Source organism: Elephantulus edwardii, unplaced genomic scaffold (genome assembly GCF_000299155.1).
Source record: "Elephantulus edwardii isolate Elephantulus edwardi_28Jun2011 unplaced genomic scaffold, EleEdw1.0 scaffold00053, whole genome shotgun sequence".
Taxonomy (NCBI): Eukaryota; Metazoa; Chordata; class Mammalia; order Macroscelidea; family Macroscelididae; genus Elephantulus; species Elephantulus edwardii.
In genome coordinates, this window is record NW_006399803.1 from 13,273,915 (window position 1) to 13,281,383 (window position 7,469).

Consider the following 7,469-nt stretch of genomic DNA (forward strand, 5'->3'; position numbering starts at 1 on the left):
CATCAAATGGATAAATGACAACCTCTTCAACAAATGATGCAGCCAAAACTGGGCTGCAAACTACAGAAAGTTAAAACAGGATCTACATCTCACTCCACACACAAAAATCAACTCAAGGTGAATCAGAGACCTGGGGTAAAACCCCAAACCATAAAGATCCTAAGAGACAAACTAGGATCATGCTTAGACAGCCCAGTCTATGGTATAAAGAGACTGCTAAACACATCCAGAAATGCACAGTTTGGAGAACATAAAACTGATGAAGGGGACTTTCTAAAAACTAACATTTCTGTGCTTAACAATTTTTTTCCCAACAGGGTGAAAAGAAAACCTACTGACTGGGGAAAAACCATTTTTCAATATTATCTCAGACAAGGGTCTCCTAACAAGTGTACAGATTACTCCTAAACCTCCAGAAGAAAAAGACTGATAACCCAATTACAAAATTGGACAAAAGATATGGAAAGACCTTCTATCGTCTTTTAATGCATCTTGGATCATTAGAGAATTTCCCAATCTTTCAGTATGACAACTCAAGCTTCAATGTATTTTTCAGTTCTTTCAGTTTGAGAAATGCTAAATGATTACTTCTCTTTGTATTTTTTTATGCCAGCCCTTTGCATATTTCATTGTAATTTTTGTTTTTTTGTCTTCTTAAGCTAACCTTTGAAATCTTCTGTTCATCTCTTTTATTTCCGAGGTCCCTGACAGCAGATTTACTAAAACAGCTTGTCAACCCTCTCATGCAATTTTCATATTTTCTTCTAACATCCATTTTGGCTTTTTCTTTCTCCTCTGTCTTTGTGATGACCTTTTGCTATCTTCATGGATGAGACCCTAGATTTCATGCTACAGCTCCTCTGGTCCTGAATCATTAGTGACCCATGTCTCAAAACTGTTCTTCAGTGATTTCTTTTCATTCTAGTGGAATAGACTCAAGGTTATATTGTGCTTCATGTCGATTGTTTTACTCTTCTTCGTCTTTAACTTGAACTTGCACATGAGTGATTGGTGGCCTGTTACACAGTAAACAGCTGTTCTCGTTCTGACTCCTGATACTTTCTCTAATGATTCTTCAGATGTAGTCAATCTGATTCCTGTGCAAACTGTCAGGTGGAATTCATATGTAAAGTCACTATTTGTGTTTCTTATAAAAAAGTATTTTCTATGAATAAATCATTGAATATACAGAATTCAATTATTTGCTCTCCCCTCTCATTTCTGTCATCAAGTCTGTATTTTCCTACTATCATTCCTGCTTCATTGCTTCCAACTTTTCCATTCCAGGCTCCAATAATTATTAATGCATCTTGATCATATTTTTTATCAATTTCTCACTGTAAAAGTTGGTCTAAATCCTCAATTTCTTTCTCTTTGTCTTTGGTTGTTGGTGTATATATTTGAATAATAGTAGTGTTAACAAGTCTTTCTTGTATGTGTATGTATATGTATATGTGAGTGATATAACCCCATCACCTATGTTGTACTTTAGGATAGACCTTGAACTTTTCCTCTTTATGAATACCAAAGCATTCTTCCTCAGTTTTTCATTCTTAACATAGCAGATCATATGATTGTCTGACTCAAAGTGGCCCAGGCCACATTTCAGCACACGAATGCCAAGAATATAGCTCTTCATGCCTTCTGTTGCATTTTTTTACAGTTTCCCATTTTTCTACATTCATAATTTGTACTTACCAATCATTGATGGTTGTTTGCAGCTGTTTCTTCTCATAGTTGTATGACTTCCTATCTGAGCTCCACTTTTAATACTACACCTATCTGCGTTGCTCTGATGTTCATGAAGTTATCAGGGCTTGTTGCTAGGAAATAAAAGGCATTAGAGAAGACCATCATGCTTAGAAAGGTGAAAGGACAGTAGAAGAGTGGAAGACCTACAACAAAATAAACCAACATAGTGACTATAGCAATGGGCCTGAGTGTGTCACAGATTGTGAGATTGGCACAAGATAAAACTGGGTTTAGATTTGTTGTTTATGGGGTAACCGTGAGTCATACTTGATTAAGTGGCACCTAACAACAATATTGCAAGACCCAATCCAGAGCTCCTCTAGACTCAGATAATTTTATTTTTTTTTTAGAATCCTGATAACTTTGAGGAATTCTATTAAAGTATTTCAGATGTCCTTCAAATGAAAAGTGCTTGATATTTTTTTTCATACTTAGGCTGAGGTTATGGGCTTTGTTGAAGAAGATCATAGAAGTAAACATTTTCATCACATCATATCAAGGGCATATGTTATCAACATGACTTATCACTGTAAATATTGATGTCAACACCTGGTTGAGGCAACCTTTTAAGATTTCTGTACTGTAAAGTTGTTTTATTTCTTGCCATATTGTACAATTTTGAAAGTAAATAACCTTGTAAAGCTGAGAGTTAACACTTCTTCAATGATGGTAGAGCATCTATACACATGATTTTAAATTCTCTTCAGTGATTTGTTTTTTCTTCACCATTTGTTTATTGATCCAACTATCTGATACACTACTACTCCTGTGATTAGGTACAGATCAGATTACTGTGATTTATGTGGTTTTCAAAGGCTAAGTTTCAAACACAATGTGAATGAAGGACTGTGTGAAATACAGTGTATATGAATGAAACACAATGTATATGAATTTTGTATGTAAACCAATATAATTTTTTTTAAACAGGTCTTCAAAAACCCTATGTACAATAGAGCACACTTACACTAATACTTAGACTAGCACACATGGCAATTGAGACTGAGATCTCTGATATGGAAACACAAAGAAGGTAGAACAGCTCTAAGCAGACATTAGTGATTGGAACATGGAATGTGAGAAGTATGGATGTAGGAAAATTGGACGTTGTTACAAAAGAAGTGCAATGCATAAATATTGACATATAAAGTATTGGCGAAATGAGGTGGCTTGGCATGGGACATTTTTAATCAGATGATCATATGATCTACTATGCCAGGGAAGAAAGGTGATAAAAAATTGGTTAGTTTCATAATTAAAATATCATTTCTAGGTCCATCATAAACTACAATATGGTGAGGAAGTTGTGTGCATACCACTATCATTCAAATATATGCACCAACAACTAGAGCCAAAGAGGAGGAAATGGAAGATTTCTATCAACTTTTGCAATCAGAAATCGATTGAACATGCAATCAAGATGCATTGATAATAATGGGCGACTGGAAAGCAAAAGTTGGGAAGAGGGAAGAAGGATCAGTAGCTGGAAAACATGGGCTCGGTGACAGAAATGAGTCTGGATATAGAATGCCAGAATTCTGCACAGTCAATGATTTATTCATCGCAAATACCTTTTATAAGTACCATGCAGGCTATACACATGGATATTTCACCTGATGGTATGCATAAGAATCAAATTGATTACATTTGTGAAAAGACTCACTGGAGAAGCTCAATATGAGCTATGAAAGCCAGGCCAGGTGCTGATTGCAGGACAGACCACCAAGAACTCATACACAAGTTCAAGCTGAAGTTGAAGAAAATGAAATCAAATCCACAGAAACCAAAATTTTACCTCAAGTCTATTCCACTCGAATGTCAAAACCATCTCATGAACAGATTTGAGGCCTTGAGAACCAATGACCATAGACCATTTGAGCTGTCAGAGGATATCGAGAATATCATCATGAAGAATGCAAAAGATCATTAGAATCATGCAAAAAGAAGGCTGAAGAAGAAGAAAAGACCAAGATGGATGTCAGATGAGACTCTGAATATTGCATTAGAGTGCTGAGGAGCCAAAGCTAAAGGAAGAAATCAAGAAATTAAAGAGACGAACAGAAAATTACAAAGAGCAACTCAGGATGACAGCAAAATACTATAATGAAATGTGCGAAGAGCTGGAGTCAGAAAATCAAAAGTGCCGAACTTGTTAAGGGTTTCTTAAACTGAAGGAGTTGAAAAAACAAATTCAAGCCATGAGTGGTAAATACTTAAGGATGCTTTAGTAGAATACTAAATGATCCAAGAAGCATTAAAAGAAGATGGAAGGAGTATACAGAGTCACTCAACCAGAAAGAATTGACTGACACAGAAGAATTTCATGAAATAACGCATGAGCAAGAGACTGTGGTGATGGAGGAAGTTCAAGTTGCTCTGAAGGACTTGGCAAAAAACAAGACTCCAGGATGTGATGGCATATCGATTGATATATTTCAATAAACAGATGCTGCCCTGGATTTGCTCACTAAATTGTGCCAAGAAATCTGGAGGACAACCACTTGGCCAACTTACTAGAAGAGATCGATATTTATTGCCATTCCAGAGAAAGGTGACTCAATAGAGTGTGGAAATTATCGAACAATATCATTAATGTTACATGTAAATATGATTCTGCTGAAAATGATCCAAAAACAACTAGAACAACACTTCACCAGAGAACTCCCAGATGTGCAGGCTGGGTTTAGAAGAGATCGTGGTACTAGAGATATTATAGATAATGTTAGATGGATCACGGCAAAAAGCATAAAGTACCAGAGGAATGTCTCTAAGTGCTTCATTGACTATGCATAGGCTTTGGCTGTATAGATCACATCAAGCTGTGGCTGACTCTGAGAAGAATGGGAATCCCAAAATACTTGAATGTGCTTCTGCAAAACCTATACTTGGACCAAGAGGCAGTTGTCTGAATAGAGCAAGGAGACACTGCATGCTTCAAAATTGTAAAGGGGGTCCACCAGGGATGTTTCTGTCATACTTCTTCAATCTGTATGTAGAACAGATCATCCCGGATGCTGGGCTGTATGAGGAGGAATTAAGCATCAGGATTGGTGGAAGATTAATCAACAACCTGTTATGCAGATGACACAACTCTGCTTGCTCAAACTGAGGAGGACTTGAAACGCTTGCTGCAGAAAATCTAGGACTGCAGCCTTCAACACTCATTGAAGCTCAACTTCAAGAAAACAAAGATTCTTGCCACTGGGCCAATTGGCAGCATCAGTATGGATGGTGAAGAGATAGAGATAGTTAACAGTTTTAGTTTACTTGGCTCCACAGTCAACACTCTTGGTACCAGCAGCCAGGAAATCAAGAGACATATTGCATTGGAAAGTACTGAAGAACAATGATATCACTCTGGAGCTTAAAGTGAATCTGATCCGAGTTATGGTCTTCACAATTGTGTGCTATGCATCGGAGAACTAGACAGTGACTAGGGATGATAGAAAGATAATTTATGCCTTTGAGCTGTGGTGCTGGAGGAGTGTTGAATATATCATGGATTGCTAGAAGAACAAACAAGTTTGTCCTGGAAAGGGTGAAGACAGGCTGCTCCTTGGAGTCAAGGATTCTGAATTTTTGTCTGACATGCTTTGGGCATGATGCAAGGAAGGACCAGTGCTTGGAGAGGGACATCACGTTTGGGAGAGTGGAGGGATAGTGCAGAAGAGGAAGACCCTCAATGAGATGAATCGATTCCGTGATTGGGGTAGTGGGAGTAGGCGTGTCAGAGATGGTAAGATTTGCAGGGTTTAGAGCTCTAGTAAGTAAGGTCACTATGAGTCACAAGTGACTAGATGGCACATGACAACAACAACAGATCACCAAGCATGGTGCCAACCAAAGACTGCCAGCCAGAGTCTCCCACATCAGCTCTGCCCTTGTTGCTGTCACATTGGCTCATTACAAAGCTGCCGACTGAATGGGCAAACAGTTCCAAAAATAGAAAAGTGGAGGGTGCTGGACACACTCGTGTTGTCCTGATTAACTTAACAACACCTGATTAAGATGTTTGAAGAACCGGAGAAACCCACTGGACTTTTAAAGACATTATTTAGGCGCTTCCACCCCAGGAAATATAGAAATAAAACTACTTCCCCTAGAATTGGCAGATATGAAAGAGAAATATTAAACTATTGTAGAAGAATATAAAAAAAGTTTTAAACAAAGCTTGCTCATTATGAACCACCTCAGGAAGAGAAGTGGAGCAAATAGTATTCTCAGCTGAAAAGACAGTGGAAAATGGTTTTGTATGACTTAAACACTTTGTTATAGTACATAATCTTTTCTGAACAGATGCTATAAAATTCTTCTAATATGTTAAATTAATGTAACACATTTACATTATTAAAAACACATATTTAGAATCAGCAATAACAACTCCATATAATGTCCTTTGGGAGAAACCAAAGTCAGTCTTGAAACACACAAACACACACACACACACACACACACACACACACACACACACAAAACAAAAACCCACCAAAAACTACCTTAGACTGTTGCTGTTGTTAGGTGTCGTCAAGTTGAGTACAAATCAGCAACCCTATAAACAACAAGTCTGAACTCTGTCTTATCCTGTGCCACCTTCACATTTCCTGACACACTAGAGCCCATTGCAGTAGTCACTGTGTCAATATACCTGGTTGAGGGTCTTCCTCTTCTTCGCTACCCTCCAACCTTCCAAGCAACATGTCCCTCTCCAAGAAACAGTCCTTCCTAGAAACATGCCCAAAGTATGTGGAGTGAAGCCTAATCACCCTTGCCTCCAAAGAGCGCTCTGGCTGCCCTCTCTCCAAGATCTCAGAATACAGCCATCTAAATAGTTTCATGACCTTAAAAAGCATTCCGTTTGCTAGTCTCATTAGGAATGATCGTACTCGTTATGTTTTAACCAGGGACATTTAGCATGGAGCTAGTCCTCAGTCTAGTTCAGACTGTAAGCACAGGTATAGTCATTTTTTAAAATGAAGGGGACATTGTTGTCGATATTCCCTGTAGGCAGCTGGGAAGATCTATGTGATAGATGGTTTTGCACAGGTCCCCACAAATCCTCTGCTCTTGTTTGTATAATGAAGAATGGGCATCTTCTTTGCCATTGACACCACTTTGCTTTAGATAACTATGTGCCAGTCTGAAATTGGACTCCATAAATCCTTTCTAAGCAATCACTCTGTCTGATAATGTTTCCTTGCTTACTCTGTGTTTCAGAAGGTCCTGGTTGCACATTCGTCTTGCTTGCTGTGTTAATTATTTTTCAGTTTGCTATTTTAAGTTATATAAATTACAGTTATCCTAATTGTAATTTAGATAACTTAAAATAAGATCACACTTCCCTTACCCATATGAAAATTACATAAGTGAGCACAGAATAGAAGCAAATGAAATAATTCTGGGTTTATGTCTACCTAAGCTAGAATCAGAAGGGGAATGAGCCATATATATCACAGGAGATCATAGTTTGTGGGTAAAATTATCTAGTGCTTTTTTCCTCAAAGTATTTTTCTAGCCTTGAATTCATTTTAGCTTCACTGTCCTTGTGAAGTAGGTAGGGCAAGTACGAGCAGGTGCTGAAATTCTAGGCCAAAGACTGATGTTAATACAAATCATTTACTGACTAGAAGCTTGGGTATGTCAGTTAACTACTCTGAAAGTCATGATCATGGTTGAATGACCTCTGCTTCCTCCCCCACAGAGTTGTTATGAGGGCCAGATGA

General features: G+C 37.9%; 1 pseudogene; it reads left to right on the forward strand.

Moving 5' to 3' along the window:
• The window catches only part of LOC102850567, a 15,752-nt pseudogene extending 9,788 nt beyond the window's left edge, over nt 1-5,964 (forward strand).
• The last annotated feature ends 1,505 nt before the right edge of the window (nt 5,965-7,469 follow it).